This window comes from Cervus canadensis, chromosome 15 (assembly GCF_019320065.1).
Source record: "Cervus canadensis isolate Bull #8, Minnesota chromosome 15, ASM1932006v1, whole genome shotgun sequence".
NCBI lineage: Eukaryota > Metazoa > Chordata > Mammalia > Artiodactyla > Cervidae > Cervus > Cervus canadensis.
In genome coordinates this window covers 5,452,280-5,473,450 of record NC_057400.1, presented here as the reverse complement: position 1 = coordinate 5,473,450, position 21,171 = coordinate 5,452,280, and the positions used below count along the sequence as shown (strand labels likewise).

General features: G+C 42.6%; 1 protein-coding gene across 12 annotated transcripts in view; it reads right to left on the bottom strand.

The window, feature by feature from the left end:
• Window positions 1-20,925, bottom strand: part of CLASP1 (cytoplasmic linker associated protein 1) — a 263,446-nt gene extending 242,521 nt beyond the window's left edge. For 11 of the 12 annotated variants that reach the window (XM_043488035.1, XM_043488036.1, XM_043488038.1 and 8 more), the window contains exon 1: window positions 19,898-20,051. The gene's annotated coding sequence lies outside the window, so the exon portion shown is untranslated. The other variant, XM_043488028.1, reaches the window with a different exon arrangement.
• Window positions 20,926-21,171: the final 246 nt, after the last annotated feature.

Here is a 21,171-nt window from a genome sequence, read left to right as displayed (position 1 = left end):
TGGACTATTCAGATTTTCTTTTTTTGAGTCAACATCCAGGAATGCATACATTCTGTTTGTGTTGTCTAATCTGTTGGCGTGTAACTGTTGTAGTGCTCCCTCACATTCCTTTTCATTTCTGTAAGGTTGGTGGTGATGCCCTCTCTTTCATTCCTGATTTAATTAATGTGAGTCTTGTCTTCGTTTCTCTTGGCCAGACTAGCTTAAGGTTTCTCAATTTTGTAGACCTCTTCAACTCTTGGTCTGTTGATTTTTGCTTTTTTCTCTATTTCACTCATATCTAATTTAGTATTCATTTTTTTCTTCCTCTGCTTGCTTTTAGTTTGTTCTCTTACTAGTTTCTTAAGATGGAAGTTTAGACTACTGGTTGAAGGTATTTCTTCTTTTTGAACATAGCTGCTTACAGCTATAAATCTCCCTCTAAGCACTGCTTTCACTGCGTCCCCAAAGTTATGGTGCGGCGCTTAATTCTGTGCACAGAGCATAGTAAGCACTAAATCAACATTCATCCTGAACTGCGGGGCTTTCTTTAATTGTGGTAAAAACCACACACAAAATTTACCGTTTTAGTTACTTTCAAGCGTATGGCACACCAGCAGTACACTCACATTGAGCAACCAGTACTACCATTCCGCCTTGTATTTTTGTTCTCAGTCATTTCAGACTATTTCCTAATTTTCCTTCTGATTTCCTCTTTTATCCACTGGTGATTTAGGAATGTGCTGTTTAATTTCCACATATTTGTGAATTTCCCAATTTCCCTCTGTTAGTGATACCTATTTTCATTCCATTGTAGTTCAGAGAACATACTTTAAATGACATCCATCCTTTTAAAGTTACTGAATCTTGTTTCATGGCGCAACATATAATCTATTCGGGAGAAGGTTTCACATGCACTTGAGAACAGTGTGCACTCATTTTTGTTTAACGTGGTGTTCTATAGATGTCTGTCCCTTAATGATTCAAAACAGTCTATCTGCAACTAGATCACCTTTAAAAGAACAATTGCCAGTTATCTAAATCGTAAATTTTTCGGGGAATTCCCTGGCGGTCAAGTGGTTAGCACCCGCACTTCCAACTCTGTGGCTTGGGTTCAATCGCTGGTTGGGGAACTAAGATTCTGCACGCTGCATGGTGCAGCCAAAAAATAGATAAAATAAATCTTAAGTTTTTCATATTATCCCCCATTTTTATACTGACTACTTACTCCATACATATATTTGTGCATATGTATATATATATATATGGACTTCCCTAGTGGCTCAGATGGTAAAGCGTCTGCTTACAGTGCAGGAGACCTGGGTTCGATCCCTGGGTTGGAAAGATCCCCTGGAGAAGGAAATGGCAACCCTCTCCAGTACTCTTGCTTGGAAAATCCCATCGACGGAGGAGCGTGGTAGGCTACAATCCAGAGTCGAAAAGAGTCGGACACGACTGAGCGATTTCACTTCACTTCATATATATACAGATGAGGTCTTCTCTTTAAAAATAGAAATCTCAGTTTTAAGCACCATATTAACAGTTGGTTTCTAAGAGTGAAACCTACCGAAAAGGTTAGCAGAAAAGAGCATATATACTCACACAAGAGATTTCCTAACAGGTTCTGAAACACTAAATCCCCAGGCTTAGGTGAGGAAGAGGGGAGCAGAGCATTTGATGCGTCATTTGATAGCACGACAGCTGATATGGCCTTCCCAAATTTCCCAAGGGGGCTGGGCTACACCCACAGAGAAAAAGAAAACCCGATTAAGTACTGGTTAGTCAATGTAAAGACAGAAGGTGTAAGAGGGCTTGGGGTATAAAAAACACGGGGAGTTTTTTTCTGCTAATGAATAGAGAAGCTATAGAGAAGTAACACAGCAATAGTTTAACATTTGGGTTTCATTTCAGCAATTCAAAATAAGCACAGGTACTTCACATTTGAAATAGCACTTTCCAATCCACTAAGTGATTATACAAATGCTACCTTCTTTCTTCCCCTACAAAACTTGTTTAAGACTGTTACTGTCATGCCTACTTACAGATTCAGAAGCAAGGAAACTTCCAGGGTCACACAGTATGAAACAGAATCAATATTTGAACCCGAGCTTTTAACTCCAAATCCAGGGCTATTTCCACCAGGTCACAGCTACTGCTTTCTTACCAAGAATACACACAACCCTCTATGTACTTTAGACCTGTGTACACATAACTTGGGCTTCCCAGGTAGCTTAGTGGATAAAGAAACCACCTACAATTCAGGAGATGCAGGTTCGATCCCTGGGTCAGGAAGATCCCGTGGAGGAGGGCACAGCAATCTACTCCACTATTCTTGCCTGGAGAATTCCATGAACAGAGGAGATTGGCGGGCTACAGTCCATGGGGACGCATAGAGTTAGACACAACTGAAGTGACTTAGCACACATGCACACATAACTTAGGAAAAAGACCTACAGAGGAAGCATACAGACACCACACTTAATGATCCCAAAGTAAGAGCAGAATAGCCTCAACAGAGAGCAGCGACTCCTCCTGGCACAGCGACACATACTGAGCAGGGGCTCCCGAGACAAAGAGCAAAGAGGAGGAACCACGTGCACCCCCAGAAGTAACCTACTTATCAGCGAGCCTTCGCTCGGAGAGCTCAGGGCTTCCCACCGAGGCCTACGGCAAGCTAAAGGTATGGTCAGAGTGGGAAAGAAAAAGAAGAAAAAGGGTAACTGGTGACCACTGAGGGAAACTAGATGAAGGGTGAACAGAAACACTGTTACTATTTTTTGCCACTTCCTGTGACTATATAATTATTCCAAAATGAAAAGAGGAAAGAGTGAAAGAATGCACACAAGGTGGACAGGCTTCGGGTCGCAGTTTCTAAGTTCACCGAGCACCTGCCGCGCAGGCCGATCTGCCAGATGCGGCCGTCAGTGAGCCCCAGCCCCACCAGGCAGGGAGAGACAAGCGAGCAATCGATGCCCACGCAGTGTGCCGCAGTGCTTCCTGCAGCATCAGCTGTTTTTCTGAGGATTCCTCAGAAGACAAAGAAAAAAGAGAGCCCACAACAGTGAAGCAGCGTAAGGGCGCCGCAGGGAAGGCCCTTCCGGGTGCACCGCCACGAAGACGCAGGCTCTACTGCTGTCAGCCCCAAATCATCTTCTGGGCTTCAGATTCAGACTGAAGACACAGCATCCGATGAGCTGAGAAGACCTACAGTCAGAGCTTCCAATGGTAAGGAATTCTGTGCACACTGAAGATAAAAAATTGAAATAAGGCTTTACAAATTCATTTAATCACTGAATCTTATTAGGGTTAGCGTCATATCTTTCCAGTGCAGTGTAAGTAACCAGGCAGAGAAAAATAATCGGCACCATCAGCTAAGCCAAGACAAGGACACTGAAAACACAGCCTCACACGTGGTTTCCAACCCACCCACCACTCACCCAGATTTCAAGCACGCAGACTTTACATCTGTACTTTACTGAGCGTACACGTAACATGCAGGGAAATTCTGCTGTATTTCTCAGATCACCTATAACAGAACACTGCTATTACTACAATAACATTTTTATATTCATATTTCCTGAATTTAGGGAAAAAATTTCCAAAAGAAAAGGGACACAAAGAGATCTGTGCCTTGCCTATGTTACTATGTACTGAACTGTACATACAGATGCTCACTTTTCAAACTGAGCTGTGAGTGCCTCAATATTTTTCCAACACTGACTTATTCCTACTCATCGCCAACATGGTTTTCTTTAAAATACAAAAAAAAAACCTAACTCTAGTCCCACACTTAAACAAATCACTTAAGGGCTTCCCTGGTGGTCCAGTGGTAAAGAATCTGCCTGACAGTGCAGGAGACATGGGTTCCATCCCTGATCTGGGAAGATCCCACATGCCTCGGAACAACTAGACCTGAGCACAACTACTGCACCTGTGCTCTAGAGCCCCGGAACCGCGACTCCTGAAGTCCACGCACCCTGGAACTGGTGCTCTGCAACAAAAGAAGCCACCGCGACGAGAAGCCACCGCACCGCCACGAGAGAGCAGCCCTTGCTCTCTGCACCTGGAGAGCAGCCCCACTCTCCACAACTGCAGAAAGTCCGCATAGCAATGAAGACCCAGCACAGTCAAAAAAAAAATAAAATAAAAACAGTAAATTTTTTAAACATCATTTAAGAATGTAATTTAATATAACCAAATATACATTTTAACACACTGTTGATGAGAATAAAATTCATCACTATCTAGGACAATTTGGAAACATCTATCAATAAGCTTTCAATATACATCTTAATCCGAAAGGTCCAAAGCTAACAATTCATCTAAGGAAATAATTTGTTAAGTACATTAAAATGTATAAGCTTGTTTACTGCAGCTGTTCGTGAAAAAACCTTTTTGATGAAAATAAATGTTCCAGAGAAGGAAATTCTAAAAGACATTACAGTACATCTAAACAACAGCATACCATGAAGACATTGAAAACCAAAGTGAAAACACACACTTCTTGGCCTGGAAAAATATCTACAATCAATTCAGTGGGGGGAAAAAAGCAAACTAGAAAACTACACATTTATGATTTTTTTGTTTGTTACATAAAAAGTAGTCACTTACATTCTTGGTGCACAGAAAAAGTATGAAAAGAAACACACCAAAGCGTTAACACTCTATTTTTGTACAGTGAAAATGTACTATTTATGTAATTTTTTAAAATATATGTTAAATCCAGAAATAAACATACACACCTACAGTCAACTGACCTTCGACAAAGGAGGTGGAATACACAATGCAGAAAAGACGGTCCTTTTAGCAAGTGGTTGTTAGGAAAGTTGGACAGCTGCATGCAAATCAATGAAGTTAGAACACATGCTCAAACCATACAAAAAATAAACTCAAAATGGCTTAAAGACCTAAATACAAGACATGACATCATAAAACTTCTAGAAGAGAACATGGCAGAACTCTCTGACCTAAGTCATAGCAAGGTTTCCTTAGGTCTCCCAAAAAGAAACAAAAATAAACAAACAGGATCTAATCAAACTTACAAGCCTTTGCATAGCAAAGGAAATCATAAACAAAATGAAAAGACAATGTTCAGAATGAGAGGAAAAATTTGCAAATACTACTACCAAAAAGGGATTAGTACTCAAAATATATAAACAGTTCTTAAAACTCAATAACAAAAAAACAAACAACCTAAACAAAAAACAGGCACAAGGCTTAAATAGACATTTCTCCAAAGAAGACAGACAAATGGCCAATAGGCACATGAAAAGCTGCTCAATACTGCTAACTATTAGAGAAATGCTAATCAAAACTACAATGAGATATCACCTCACACTGGTCAGGATGACCAACAAAGTCTGTAAATAATAAATGCTGGAGAAGGTTTGGAGAAGAGGGAACCCTCCTACACTGTTGGTGGCAGTGTAAATTGGTACAGTCACTATGGAGAACAGTATGGAGTTTCTTTAAAAAAACTAAAACTAGAGTTACCATACGATCCAGGAATCCCACTCCTTGTCATACATCTGGAGAAAATTCTAATTTGAAAAGATACGTTCACCCCAATGTTCACAGCAGCGCTATTCACAATAACCAAGGCATAGAAACAAACTGTATGTCCACGGACAGATGAATGAAGATGTGGTACATGTATGCCATGGAACACTACTCAGTCAGTAAAAGAATCAAATAATGCCATTTGCAGCAACATGACATTTTCATACTAACTGAAGTCTGACAGAGAAAGACAAGTATCTGGACATCACTTATATGTGGAATCTAAAATATGATACAAATGAACTTATTCACTGAAAACAAACTTATGCTTACCAAAAGGGAAAAGGGGGGGGGAGGATAAATTAGGAGCTGGGGATTAGCAGATACACTACGATACACAAAACACACGGCCAAGAAGGTCCTTCCGTGTAGTGTGAGGAACTATAATCCATATGCTGTAATAAATCACAATGAAGAGCATGAGAAGACATGGGTAATGGTACCACTCTGCTGTACACCGGAAACGAATACAACGCTGTAAATCAACACACATCAATTAAAAAACTTTTAAAGAAAAGAAAATGCTAAAGTTTAACGGTGCTCCTGAGGAATTTCCTGGTGGCCCAATGGTTAAGAATTCGTCTTGCAGCGTAGGGGATGCGGGTTCAACCCCTGGTCAGGGAACTAAAAGCCCCACGTGCCGCGGAGCAGCTGAGCCTGCACTCCACAACTACTGAGCCCGCGGGGTCTGGAGCCCGTCATCCGCAACAAGAGGAGCTCGCCTGCCGTAAGAAGACAAGAGCCTGCACACCACAGCAAGACCAGGCACAAAAGAAGGTTTAACTAAATAAATAAATAACAGTGGTCCTAACAGAACATCGCTGCCAGCCCGCACAAGCATAGGTTATCTGGAAGACCATTTACGAAGCTCGAAACTGCAGCTGCCTCTGGGAATGGGATGTGGAAGAATGATAAAAAGGGTGGAGGAAGGCTTACATTTCACTCTCTATCCTGGTGCATCTTTTAAACTTTTTTACCATGTACATATAACATCTAGTCAAAGGAAATACACATTTTAGAACATTAAGCAGTATGTTAATATTCTTTCCAGTATAAGCATAACTGTGCCCAGTAAATACCAGAAAGTTATTTGTAAAGTCATAAGGAACTGGAAACCTGAAACCATAGGTATCATCAGTTACTACAAAGAACCGAAAAACATTTTAAAAGCTAGCCATTCGGCAAGTTGTGCATGTCCATCTCTACACTCATCTCTACATGATGGCCCTGGGAACACCTCTAGGGAAGGAAGGGCTTCCCAGGTGGCGCTGGTGGTAAACGTGCCTGCCGCTGCAGGAGACCCAAGAGACACGGGTTTGACCCCTGGAGGAGGGCACTGCAACCCACTTCAGTGTTCTCGCCTGGAGAATCCCATGCACAGAGTCTGGAGGGTACAGTCCATAGGGTCACAAAGAGTGGGAAACGACTGAAGTGACTTAGCATGCATGCATAGGGAAGCAAGTGTATTTCCTAAGCTCTTTCAGTCTTGGAATGCTTGCAAAATCAAAAACTGGCAACAACCACAAAAAAAAAACTGGCAAAAAAAAAAAAACTTCCACAAGTAATAAGAAAAAAGTGCTCAATTCATTTTTGATCACTGAACTATAGCCATGTTTTAATTCAAAAATAACAAGACAGCATCATACATGTCTACAAAATTACTCTTAGGTCATATGCTTCTATATAATTACAGTTTTAAGTGTATTAACTACAGGATTCTCTTACTGCCATCTAGGTTTTGTTAAAATCTCTAAGATGGATAATTCAGCAATATCTCTCACAATATTAATGATAAAATTTTCAACCCAAAATGTCAACTTATAAGAATTTATTCATATACATGCAAAATAATTATAGGATTATTATTCACAGCATAGTTTTATAAATGCAAAAGACTAGAAAAAACTAAATGTTCCTTAATAGAGGGCTAAGTAAATTATGGTATGCTATACAATGGCATAGTATTCAACCATACTCTTCATTTTCAAAAAAAATAATTTAGAAGCCTTTAATGTACTGACATAGACTAATTTCCAAGATATATTAATGCAAAAAAATAAAGGCAAAATTCAATAGTCAACATCTGTACAAAAAAGGAGAGTGGAGAGAAGGCGTATATATGCACTATTTCATACACATAATTAATAACACTGGGGTCTCCAGGGCAGGCAGGAGAAGAGGGAACCTGAATTTTAAATTATGTGTATGTATTATCTATTCAAAGAAATAAATATTTTATAATTTTAAAAATTTAATGCATTTAACTAGAAGGTCTCTCTTCTTTCTAGGTAATTTAAACAAATGAATGGAACTTTCACATACAAGATTTAAACTTGCTCATAAGGCCCACAAGAATACCTCCGAGGTATGCTTTAAAAAAAATTTTACAACCAATAATTCATGTAATAAGCTTACGATTACAGTAAAAATTATGTAATTTTAATAATGCCATAACTATCCAGAAGCCATCTCAATAGCAACCAACTTTCCAAAGCACAATGTCTAATCCCCACCCCCAAAATTCCAAAACTGAATGATCAGTTGGTGATTCAAGTAAAGACCTGAAAATAGAAGAGTCTGGATTTTATGAAGACTCAGGGAGGGCTCTCTGTAAGGGATTACTCTCGGGCTTCTCTCAGCAAGGCTGCTTCCCTGGCCACTTCACATTAGACCACGGGGTTAGCGTGGCTCCCTGGCCGTTGTCACAAGCTCGGTCTCCGGCCAACACAGCTCTCTCATAAATGGAAGGCAACAGACAGGCCCCAGAGCGCCCAACCGGGAGCGTGGACCTGTTCAGGGCCTCAGATTCTTCAGATGAAAACAGGAAGGGACACATCCTTCCCCAACTCCCAGACGAGCAGCCCTTCCTTCTTCAGCCCCCCATATGGATTCAACACACCAACAGGGCACTCTAAGCATCTCTTCAGTTGCCTCCCTTCCTTGGAGTGAAGCTCGCTGGGGACAGGGCTGTCCGCCCCACTTTCTGTCCTCAGGACAAACGGTGGGGTTTACTGAGGATTCTGCTCAGGGTACACAGTCCATTCTCTACTGATTACCCAGCTACACCCTGGAGTAACTCTCTTATTTTAACAGTAGTAGTTCTCATTAAGGGCTCTCTGTGTTTCAGGCCCATTCTCAGGAACACCTATGTACACACTTTCTACATCCCCTTCGGTCACCCATGCCACCCCAAAACAGATCTAGCAAGCAAATGATCACAAGATGTGTCTCATCTTCCAGGGCTTACTCACTCTTCCACGATTCCACAAATAATCACTATACAATTCAGCTAAATACTGTTACACTGTCTAAACAAATGCTTCTTTGGCAATTTCAGAAATCGACTCCAAATTCTGAAATGAATGAGAGGATAAAAAGATTTTTCCATCATGTTCACTTTATAAATGCAGTCACAGGCCACTGGCATTCACCACCAATAGGTGAATTCCATCAGCAACAGGCTAAAATACCACCCTCGTCAGCCAACATCAACTCCACTGCGAACAGCGGGGCAGGAGCACATTTCTTTTTATAAAAGGCCACCCTTCTCTGAACGGGATCCCATGTCTGGACAGGGATCTATTAAATAACAAAAATACTTCATAAATCAGACTTTTTAGACAACGATTTGAGATTAAGATGCACACCAGGCCCAAAGTCTCCATAAGTAAGGCCAGAGGTAGCAAAGCAAAACAGTCAGCATCTCTCCTTCCGACTCTCCCTGGCATAAGCCATTATTCCTACTAAGGGAGGTCAAGCTCTTGCTGAATCACTCTGTTGGTTGACAATTAGCTTGAAAGCATCTCAAGTACTGGGTTTGCTCTGGCCTCTCTGATGTTGTTATATTGTTCAGAACTAGAAAATACAAGAATAAAATAATTCCTTTGTTTTCACTGTTAATAATAAGGATCTGCTAAAATAAGCACTGGATGAATAACCAGAATCTCATGATAAAAGTGTTTCTATAACAAGATGCTAAGAAATACCTACTTATGAGTCAAAACCTACCAGAGAACAGAATACCAAAGGCTCCCTCCTGGGCATCTGGATCGCAGACTATAGAATGGACTCCCAAGGGAGGTCTGATCACTTAGGACAAGTAACATTATATCTTTCGGAACAGCAAAGAGTGTGAGGGAGGGAAATCTGATAATACAGACTCAGAGAGAAAGATCAGATACTTTCCCACTAGTTAACTTTTGGGATTTCTAGGCAAAAGAAGAATTTTCTAATGATACTTAATTTTCCTGTTAGAAAGTGATATACACTCATTGCACAAATTCAAAATAATTTTTGAAATTAAGAGCATTTGCCAAAAATGAAAAGGCAAGATCTAGATATACAAAAATCACATCTAAAGTGAGTAAAATTCCCAATTTAAAACTCATCATAATCATAAATAACAAGTTAAAAATGTTTCAATCATCCATGAAATGAACCCCACATTTTGCAGCCTGAGGTTTATTCATGTATCAAATGTTACATACATTTGAAAATTCCTATGGCATTTGAAAGGTATCGATCCCCACATTTGGGAAGATGACTTAAAAGGACCTGAATTTTAAATCTTAAAGAACTTTATAATATACTGATCACTAATCTTTTAAGAGTGATTTTCTGGAAATTCCATAGCAGGTCAGTGATTAAGACTTGGCACTTCACTGCCGAGGGCCTGGGTTTAATCCCTGTTCAGGGAACTAAGATCCCTCAAGGTACAGCCAGAAAAACAAAACAAAAACAAACAAAAAAACTCCACAAGTTGCAAAGTACAGCCAAAGAAAAGATCAATTTTCTGCAATTACCTAAATATATTCGCAAATATCTAAGTTTAGCTTCACAATTCAGCCAATAAAACTTAAGCACATCCCTTACACAGTACTGGATTGGGCATCAGAGTGAATAGGGGAGAAAAGAAGGTTGGAAATTGAAAAACAAAGAAATATACAGTCTTCTCTGAAGGTCCTTATACTCTACATCGGAACACGAGACTAGACAAAATCTAAAGAAAGGGAACTCACATTTACTAAGTGTATGTTATGTGTCAGGCAGCAAAGCTATAACATACAACATCCATGAATCCTGTCACAAGGGAAGAAAGCAGGGAGGGGCGGGAGGGTGCTGAAATCGAGGTGTGAGGTCAAAAACCCAAAGCACAACATAAACGCAAGTGATAACAGAGGATAAGTAGTTTTCATTGTGCTGTGCTATCTCGCTTCAGTCTGACTGTCTTGACTCTGCGACCCCATGGACCACCAGGGTCCTCTGTCCATGGGATTCTCTAGCCAAGAATTCTGGAGTGGGTTGCCACTTCCTCTGCCAGGGAATCTTCCCGACCCTTGGATCAAACCTGTATCTTTTGTGTCTCCTGCATAAAGCGTCTGCCTCCAATGCGGGAGACCTGGGTTCGATCCCTGGGTCGGGAAGATCCCCTAGAGAAGGAAATGGCAGCCCACTCCAGTATTCTTGCCTGGAGAATCCCATGGACGGAGGAGCCTGATAGGCTACAATCCACGGGGACGCAAAGAGTCGGACACGACTGAGCGACTTCACTTCACTCTTTACCACTAGCGCCCCCTGGGAAGACTGGTGCTGGGACAACTGGACAGTCACATAGAAAACAAAGTTAGACCTGAACCTCACACCATTTACACAAACTAACTCAAAATGGGTCACGAAGATGAATGAAGAGCTGGATCTATAAAACTCTAAGGAGAAAACATAGGAATAAATCTCCATGACCTTAGATTTGGCAATAGATCTTTAGATATAACACGAAAAGCATGAAAAAACTGATTTATTGGATTTCATCAAAATTACTAAGGACATTATCAAGAAAGTGAAAAGACAACCGACAGAATGAGTAGGAGAAAATATCTGCAAATCACGTATCTGTTAAGAGCTTAAGTTCAGAATATTTAAGACCGCCTAAAACTCTGAACCAAAAAGACACACGTGCGCTCAGCTGCTGCAGTCACGTCCGACTCTGCGACCCGAGGGGCTGCAGCCCGCCAGGCTCTTCCGTCCAAGGCGTTCCCACAATCCAGCTTAAAAACGAGCAAAGGCCTGTACCACAACTGTGGGAGACTGTGAGCCTTCGAGCCCATGCTCTGCAACAAGAGAAGCCGCTGCAATGAGAAGCCCGCACACCACAACTAGAGAGGACCCACCCACCACAGCTGAGAAAGCCCGCGGTGAAGACCCAGCACAGCCAATGATAGATAAATAAATAAAAGTGGACAGAGAACAGCAAGGTCTTACTGTACAGCACAGGGAACTATACTCAACATCTTGTAGTAAGCTATAATGGAAAAAATATGAAAATATATACACATATGTATAACTAACACACTTTGTTGTATACCAGACACACACATTATAAATTAACTATGCTTCAATTTTTATTTTAATGGGCAAAGGATTTGCATGTATCTCTCTCTCCAAAGAAGATTCTCAACACCTTAGTCAGTAGGGAAATAAAAATCAAAACCACAATGAGGACTACTTCACACCTACTAAGATGGCTACAATTTTTAAAAAACAAACAGAGGTAACAAGCGCTGACAAGGACATGGAGAAACTGAAGCCCTCGCACAGGACCGCTGGGATGTGAAAAGATGCAGCCACTGCGGGAAATCAGGCAGCTCCTCAAAAAGCCAAACACAGAACCATCACCCGATCCAGTGACTCTACTCCTAGGTATACACTCAGAAGAATTAAAAGCAGAGATTCAAACAAATCTGTGAACCAACATACATTTCAGTATTAGTCACAATAGCCTGAAAGTGGAAACAACCCAACTTCCAACAGCAGGTGAAGGGATAAATAAACTGGAGTATCCATACAATGGAATATTATTTAGCAATTAAGAAGGAATAACATTCTGACACAGGTCACAATATAAATGAACCTTGAAAACATTATGTTAAGTGAAATAAACTAGTCACAAAAGGACATATAATTATTCCACTTTAATGAAACAGCCAGAATAGGCAAATTCATAGAGACCAGGGCCTGAGGAAGTAGGAAGAATGAGGATTTACTGCTTACAGAGTTTCTGTTTGGGGTGATGGAAAAGATTTGGAAGCAGACTGTGATGACTGCTGCCCAAAGTGAATGTTATTAATGCCACTCACCTGTATACTTTGAAACAGTTATAATAGCATATTTTACCAAAGTAAAAAGAAAAAAAGAGTTTATACAAAGTCTTAAGGAGTCTGGCTTGTCCAAGGGTGGATCTCAAATCAAGAACTCAAGTCCAAAAGGGACTGTAGTTCCCGGATCCAACCAACCCTCATGGAAACCCTCATGAGAAGACAGCATCCCTACATCCTTCCTGACCAGAAAACAGGCCTCTCCAGATACTGCCGGATGCCAGCAGCAGATTTTCCCCCAAGACAGCCCACTGACCTTTCCTGGAGGGAAAATAACCTGTGCTGGAAAAGACAGAGATAAGTGGAAAGGAAACCGAAGAATCCAAGAGCCAAACTCTGCTCCTCTGCAGCTGCATGAGCATGGACAAATCACTCAAGTGCTCTAACCAAGGCTCAACTTCCTCTCCTTATGAAATGAAAATAGCATCTACCTCTAAATGCTGCCATTAAGACCTGCCAAAAGAGCACCTATGGCACCCGGCCTAGTGCCTGGCTCATGATGGGTGTTCAGTGCATGATGGCTCTTTCCACTGGGAAAGGAGGTCTGTCTGCCACCCCTGAGCCAACCAAAGGCTTGGCAGGACCTGGCTTGGGTCTGGAGAATTCTATGATTGTCAGAACTCAAGTAAAACACAGACTTCAGAGAAAGCTGTTTCTATGCAGCTCAACGCCTCTTGGAAAGACTGGCTTATTGTTTGCAGAATGAACCCAGCTACTCTACATTAGGAAGGGAGCTGCTAGACAATTCACTCTCTCTAGACAACAGGCCTCTGTTCACAACGAAGCCCTTCCTCGACCCACAGGAAAGGCGTCCTCTGTGGAGGAACTGAGCAGAAAGTCAGTTAGAAGGTCGTCCTGAGGCAGCTCTCAGGCTCTGGTGGCCTCGGCATCACTGGAGGAATCTGTTAAAGACACAGATGTCTCACCCCCACTACCAGACATTCTGGTCACCAAGTATTTCAGGAAAGGCCCTTGAGCACAAGTGTTAAAAGAAACACTTGAAGGGAAGGTACAGAGATGGCCTTAGACTACATTCTGATGTTGACAAACAGACCAGTCTGCCCACAAAGCAAGAGCTGTGTTTTCCTCCATGCCTATCACCAGGCACACTGGCTTTGGCAACACAGGACACGGGAACCGCGGAAGTGCAGGTAATACCCAGTTCAACCTGCACTATACTTCTCACAGGGAAAAAGAAAGCTTTATTACCAGAACTTGGTAAAATTTTTGTCAAGCACTCTTAAATTGCTGGGGACATTTTTAACTGATACAAGCTTTTAGTCAGCATTCAGGCAATATGTATCAAAAGTCACCCAATATTTTTACTTCTTAGAACTGATCCAAAGGAAACAACACAAAAAAGCAGGCTACATGGCAAAAACAGCCACTGTTGTAATATACAGTATTATATATCTTGATGTATAATATATAAAAATATATATATATACCTGCATATCAAGCATCCTGGTTTACCAGGAATTTCCCGGCAGTCCAGTGGTTGGGAGTCCACTCTCACTGGCAAGGGCCCAGGTTCAACCTCTGGTCAGGGAACTAAGACCCCACAAGTTGCAAGGCACAGTCAAAAATATAAGGATCCCAGTTTACCAAAATTTGCCATTACCAAGTCAAATATGGCAAAGCTATTAAAAATAAAAATGATGCACGCTATGTCATTACATGGAAACTACTCATAAAACACAGAAGACCTAAAATGACTTACTAAAAAACAGGGACACTATGAAAAAACCTGGAGGTGGGGAGGGGGGCAGGGGGACAAATGGGTGAAAGGAATCAACATGTACAAACTTCTAGTTATAAAACAAATGTATGGCATGATGACCATAGTTTAACAATACTGTACTGTGCATTTGAAAGTTTCTAACAGATTAAATTTTAAAAGTTTTCATCCAAGGAAAAAAAATTCTGTAAGGTGATGGATCTTGACTTATTGTGATCATTTCACAATATACAAAAATACTTAATCACTATGCTACACACTTGGAAACCAACATAATGTTGCATGTCAATTTTACTTCAATACACACAAAAAACGTGTTTGGATTACAAAAAAAAAAGGGAAGAAAAAGTCCTGTGTTTGGATGACTTGATATAGGTTTTCCCCTGTCTGGTCTCTCAACTTTCTGTATTATTGCTATATTATAACAGGATTACAAGTAAGTTTAACTCATGCTGCTTAGAAAGTTAACTGGACAACCGTTCTAGAGGGAGAAGGCAGACTCACTGACCTCAGTCACGCTGAATGAAGATAAACGCACCCAATCATACCATGGTAGAAAGATGGGCACAGGCCAGTTCTAAATTTTCTTTCACAAAAAGATAAATCTTAACATATTCATTAACTATTAAACCTTAAATTTACATTTTTTAAAAAGCAAGTATAAACATGCTGAAGGAGAGAGGAAACCTGGTCTGGCGGACTTCACATGGCAAAAACGATCAGGCAACTTCAGAACCACAACTTCAATATAAGGTGTAAGGTTACGTCGCTAAGAGACAATTTACACAAAAAGAACATCAGGCTGAGAAACAGAAGGCCCAGCTCTCATCCTCGTTCCACCACGTACTGGGATTTAACTCCGAGGTCTTGGGTTCTCATTTGTAAATTGACAGGATAATTGTGGTATTTCCACTGCCTACCTCACAGGATTTTTGAAGGGAACAAAGAAGATTATGAACGTAAAAGTGTTTTGAAAATCCAGGGTTTGTTCCCTCAAATCTGGCTGTTAGTATTATGAAGATGTTCCTACAAATAAGGGTAACCATCTTTAGGAGACATACTCCAAACTGATAATGAGTGGATGTATCGCCTCCCACGGGGCTCAGCAGCATCTGGGGCCAGACCTTCCCTTTTACCCCCATGTTCAAATCATTTAGGAGAGTCTATGACTGTTACCTGGTAATTTTTTTAATTTGTAAAAGCAAATGCAATCACTGACAAAATTAACATAGAACGCAGGACTTTCAAACTGTATTTTTCGGATTTACCTGAGGATTGTTAAAAAATTGCGGCTCTCCAGGCCCAACGAAGACTTAACTGACCAAAATCTCTGGGTGGCTAGTGATAAATAAGACCAGGCCATTTGTATTTTAAGACCCTCTCCAAGTGATTCTGGCAACGTGATTACTGCTTTTTTTTTTTTTTTGGCCGCATCTTGGGGCATGCAGGATGTTAGTCCCCTAACCAGGGATCAAACCCATTGCCCCTGCACTGGGAGCTCAGAGTCTTAACCACTGGACTCCAGGGAAGACCCAGTTACTGCTATTATTATTACATTAACTCTTACCATGAATACATGACAGGAAGTCCATATACTTACTCAGTATACGCCAGTCACTATTCTTAGCATCTTACATATATTATCTCACTTCATCCTCACACAGCCCTATAAGAAGATGCTGCTATTAACACTGCCTGCCTTTCACCCTTCTTTTGCAGATGAAATTATTAAAACACAAAGAGATGATCTAACTGGCCCATGGCCCAAAGCCATAGGGCTAGGAAGTGGCAGAACCAGAAAGCTCACATGTCTGAAAATCCTTGGTACAGTTTCCCAGCCTAAGACAGTAACTGTATATTCTGGTCAGGTCATATCAAATTCTGCTTTATTTCATATATTGCATTTAAAGGACCATAACAAACAAGAGTTGTCTAAAGAGAGCACAGTGTCTGGTTTAGGTGGTATCAGCTTAAACCAGGCAGGGACAAAGGGCCTAGGGCTGTTTTCATACTTCAGCATCACAGGGAAGAATTTGTAACATTTTATCTGTCTCCTCCTTTACACTATGAGTGAGCCCTTGAAGTGTGTCTTTTCAGCTATATCCTTGTGGTTCCTGAAAGTGAAAGTCACTCAGTTGTGTCCAACTCTTTGTGACCCATGGACTATACAGTCCATGCAATTCTCCAGGCCAGAATGCTGGAGTGGGTAGCTGTTCCCTTCTCCTCAGGATCTTCCCAACCCAGGGATCGAACCCAGGTCTCCCACATGGCAGGCGGATTCTTTACCAGCTGAGCCACCATGGAACTAAAGAAAGGGTTTAATAAATTAATCAATAAATCTAGAAAAGGCTTGATGACTGTCCTGGGAAATGAAAGACTATTTCACGGAAAAGAAACAGATTTGATTCATGCTGCTTCAGAGAGTACGAAGATCAACAGGCAAAGGGGAGGGGCAGAGTGAAGACAGTCTAGAATATCTTTCCAGCAATCAAGACCTGTCCAGCGACAGGAAAGCAGGTTGCGGTTTGAGGCTCAAGACCAGAATACAGCAGACAAAAGGCAGGATGTTGGACTATGGGGCCTCTAAGAGCTCTTCCAAGGCTCCAATCTTTTATTCTAAGTTAAGATACACTGGTTTATTCCTTCACACTTTCTACAGAGACTGGTTACACAAGGCCAGTAGTCCAAGCACAGAGACTACTACAAAATCTTCTACAAACTCCCAGGACCCTCAAGGACCTAGAGAAGAGTAAATCACCAGAGGAATCTTCCCAGGAGGAAGGTAATGATACAACAGGAATCAACAAGGAGCGAGGAGACTTCCAGGCAAGAAACAGGAGAAAAGTCAACAAAAGTATTACGGAAGAAATGCTACCATTTGAACACATCTGAGCTACATCTTCAGGGGATGCCTGCGAGAAAGTGGATCCCTAAAGATGCTGGTGGGAAGGCGGATTCTGTGGAGGTGCCATTTAAGAAACTGAGGAGCAGATGCATTCAGCCTGGCAATACTGGTCTGAGCCCAAGGGAGGTGGAGAAAGCCCTGCAGTGTGAAGACATAGCTAACACTCAAGAAATTGTGGTGCTAAAAAGAAAAGGCCTTTAGAGGTCAGTTAACGAAACACACACACTCTTTATGGATGCTGACCTGGTTGCATTCAGTAAAGAAAGGTTAGTTTACTTTCTTAAATTACATTTTACAAACCAAAGACTGAATCATCAGTGATTCTGTTTTTAAACATTATTTTCTGCTACTGTCTATTCTTTTCACTATGTAACAACCACACTTGCAATCATCAAAGTTGTTATCAAAACTCAGCCTAATATGTTATCATCCCTTAAATGATTATAACATTTACCAATAGTACTATAAAATAAAAAGCATTATCCATCAATCTAAAAAGCTACAACTTTATAAGTAGAAGATTGTTAAGGAATAAATGGAGTCTGAAAAAACTAATTTATGTCTCAGGTACAAAAAGACTATCTCACCCAACTTATAAACTGTGAGATTGAGCTATCCAAAAAAAGGGGGGGGAGAAAATTAACAAAGGATTAAAGGGAAAAAAATCTAAATCCCAAACCAGTGAACAAAACATAACACATGTGAACAATAAACTTAATGGTCTTCTGGCCATTCATGTCTCAACATCCCTGTCAAACTATTTTAAGGATCTGAAATCTTGCTCTATAAAAAGCAAGTTCCCATCATCTGAACTACACTTAAGAGATCCTATGGCAGTAGTTACTCAAGCATAAAAAAACCAAGCTTCATATTTTTGCTTCCTGTTAGTACAAAAGAATGTCTACCTCTTTCAGGTAAAGTTGAGCCTGTGGTCAAAATCTTGGCACTCCAGGAGATTGAGGTTTTCAGTTCTAACACTAATTTAAGGTGCAAAGGCTTTTTCCCTATTCACTACCACTTAGATTGTAAAATGGAGATAAAATATTTGACAACTCTACCACCAACAGTCTCTTCCAAGGATATCTGACTTTGGTTAACCTTAGTTGGGAGAATACAAAACTACAGCTGAAAACTCCTCAACAAAGATTAAAACTTTAAAATCCTAAAACATCTACATGTTAGCTGATAAGCTATGAATTTCAGAAACTGAGTGTTGAGTAACAATTGCTAAAAAAGGTGCAATTACACAATCTTACAAAGATGGATAAGCAAACAGCTCACCAAAATTTAAATCTTTCTTAGCAAATGGAAAAGATAAGTAACTCTGGGACACTGTGATGTTATTCTTCTTATCTATATGGTCTCTGCATCAACGTTACTATTCTCCACTCCCTGGACAAGCAAAAGGAGCCCACTGTCCAGGATTTCTCTGACCAAGAGGACAGTAAATGTCACAATAACAGTAAAAAAAAGCAACAATTTCTAAAGCCATCATTTATACCAGATTCTGGCACCGGAACAGGGTGCAAGGCACAAGGCAGCAAGCAACTATTTCTCACTTCTGACTCTTCTGCATCACTGCCTCCCAAAGGACTAGAGAATCTAGAGCTCTGGAAGTCATATCTACAAATGAAAGTATCATGTTTAAAGAGCTCACAGGCTCGACAAATGGTCAACATTAATGAACAAACCTCACGACACAGAAACTCACCCAGATGCAACAAAACATGTTTCAAGCCTCTACCTAATTTTTGTTTTTAATTCTAGGAATAAACACAAGTTGTGGTTGTTGTTGTTTTTAAATTATGTAATAAGTGAGACTCTGGAAAACCCCAGACTCATCCGAGCGGCTTGGAGAAACGAGAAAGCAAAATGTGATGAGTTCCATTGTACCCAACCAGGCTAACGTTCAAGACCACACACTCCTCTCCGTCAGAGCGTCCCTCCCAATACCGAAGAACAACAAAGGCAAGTTGAGGAGGCTGCACAAGGCTTAACTCAGCACTTGTCCGCTTTCCCAGCCTCCGAAGCAGCTAGCTGCGGGCCCGCGGACCTCCGGCACCCTGCGCATCCCGCCCGGCCCGCGCTCGGCTTTGTCTGGCCTGGCTGGACCCCTTCCCTCCCGATCTTTCTCCACACCCACCACTCGCCCAGGAGTAGTTGTGGGGGGTTTTCTCTCTCTCGCCCCCTCCCCTCGCAAGCCCCGGCTCTTTTCAAACGCGGCTTCTCCTACCAGGCCCGAGACTAGGGTCGGGAAGGGGGCCCGGGGTGGGGTCCGGGAGAGAAGAGAGAGGGGCACACAAAGCCAGGCTGACCCCAGAGCCACCCCCAACCCTCTGCAAAGCAGCGTGGGATCAGCGATCTGCGGGCTGGATAAACAGTCCTCAGCTCCCGTTCCCCGCCCAGCTCCCACCCAAGGGCCGCCCCCTCCCCCCAAAGTGCACCCAAGAGCGGATGACAGCGCTGGACCTAGCCCCCACCCAGCCTCGGCGCCCCCCACCGCGAGGGGGGCAGGGGCCTGGGAGGCCTGGGGTCTACACACCCTCGCCCTAACCGAGCACTTACGGCCGTATTATCCGCTCCTGTTGCCGCTGCGGACCACACGGCCGCCGCCTTCTCCTCCACCCCAATGAGGTTAAGCGCTTGGTGCGGGGATTAAAAAAAAAAAAAAAAATTAGAAGCCCAGAGCGCCTGCGTAATGAGGTCTCCCTTTTTTTCGCCTTACCGCCACGACCCGGCTGGACCATAGAGTGTGTAAACCGAGAGCAGAGAGGCGCCCGCTTCTCTATGGTAACGCCCGGCGCAGGCGCCGCCCTGGCTGCGACGGGATTCGGGACCTGCCAGTCCCTGGAGCTCTTGCCTCCTCGGAGAACGTCAATTGGCCTTGATGGGGACCCGTAGGGAAAGGTTCTTTAAGAAAAGGGCGGCCAGGCCGGAGCCGGGCCCCCGGCGAGTTGCGGCAAAACTCAGGCTAGGCAGAGAGGATTGAATCTAAGCGGCCATGGCAGTTAGGGCACCAGAACGCAGGGAGCGTAGAGCTCAGGAGGAACCAGAAAGCTTGGGTAAAAGGCGTCCGGCCGGAACTTCCCCCGGTGAGGGCGAGGAGGTCTACTACCTGAGGGAACCGGCCTTTCACTTCTGGGTTACGCGCGTCGGCGCACCCTCTGGGCGTCCAGGGCGAAGGAAATTGTGCCTTGCGACTCTCCGTACCGAGGCTCCCCCTTCACCCTTCGGGTAGGCGCGGGCGCTGGAGCCGGAAGCACAACTTTTTAACGGTTCTTTGCCCTCTTTGAAGCCGAGCCAGCCCTGTGGACGCCTCGGAGACCCTGGAGACTTTCTTCCTTGAGTGCCTGCACAAAGCAGGCGGCTTCCATCCCCTCTCTCGCCTTTCTCTTGGAAGAAGTGTGGGAGCGTGTCTCGGAGGTTTAAAAGCTGTGCAAGTTGCAGGACTCCCCTTTAAGGATCTCGAAGGGCCCACAGTTTTGCTGCGTCGGGCGCCTACCCTCACTTGTAATTTGACATTGAAAGCTTTCGTGAGATTACACACTGCTCCGCGGAAGCCACTCAGTGTGAGTTGGCCTCCCTCCGTCTCGATTCTCGTATGCGGAGCTCCTGCTAGTCCGGTGTGTGGACACCCGTGAGATCCTACCTGTGAAGGTCCAGGACTTAGATGATGTGCTTGGAGAGACTCAGTTAACACAAGCCTTATGTAGACTCCTCTGTGGAGTGCAGGAAAGGGAGCGGACTGTGGGCTGACGGAGTAGCGATGGCAAGTAGGAGGTGACTCCTGTTTAGATCTAGAAAGGAGGACCTCTTTTTGGAGAAAAGCACAAGCGACC